This window comes from Apium graveolens, chromosome 3 (genome assembly GCF_009905375.1).
Source record: "Apium graveolens cultivar Ventura chromosome 3, ASM990537v1, whole genome shotgun sequence".
NCBI lineage: Eukaryota > Viridiplantae > Streptophyta > Magnoliopsida > Apiales > Apiaceae > Apium > Apium graveolens.
Genome location: NC_133649.1, coordinates 206,334,498 through 206,335,175, shown reverse-complemented (window position 1 = coordinate 206,335,175; position 678 = coordinate 206,334,498). Strand labels below are relative to the sequence as shown.

The window sequence follows — 678 nt, the reverse complement described above, 5'->3', positions numbered from 1 at the left end:
CACATACTGAACAGATTCATTGACAAGAGAACACTGATCCGTAGCATGAGAACCTGCACAAAGCTCACAAACCATATCTATTTGATTAACTCCATATGTAGCCAGAGAATCAACCTTCATTGACAGCGCTTGGAGCTACGCTGTAATAGCGGTGGCTGCATCGACTTTCAGAATACCTGCTACCTTCCCAGGAATCATCCTCTGAGTTGGGTTTTGATGCTCATTTGCAGCCATAGTCTCAATAAGATTATAAGCCTCAGTATAGCTTTTAGCCCATAAGGCGCCTCCAGCTGCTGCATCGAGCATGGGCCGAGATTGGGCCCCCAAACCATTATAGAAACCAGTGATCACCATCCAATTGGGCATTCCATGATGTGGACACTTCCTCAATATTTCCTTGTAGCGTTTCCAAGCTTCGCACATAGATTCTGTAGGTTGCTGCGCAAACTGAGTAAGAGCACTCCTCATAGCAGTAGTCTTTGCCATCGAATAAAACTTTACCAGAAACTTTTGCGCAAGATCTTGCCAAGTAGTGATGGACCCAGCTGGTTCAGAATGTAACCAGTCCTTAGCTTTGTCCCTCAGTGAGAATGGGAAAAGCCTCAACTTGATAGTCTCATCAGTCACGCCATTATACTTGAAAGTGCTGCAGATCTCGACAAAATTCCTTATGTACAT

The 678-nt window shown here is 44.7% G+C and overlaps 1 non-coding gene across 1 annotated transcript; it reads left to right on the top strand.

The window, feature by feature from the left end:
• The first annotated feature begins 364 nt into the window (after window positions 1–364).
• LOC141716008 (small nucleolar RNA R71) lies at window positions 365–471 on the top strand. Its single transcript, XR_012572743.1, has one exon. It is a non-coding gene; the product is annotated as a small nucleolar RNA R71 (small nucleolar RNA).
• Window positions 472–678: the final 207 nt, after the last annotated feature.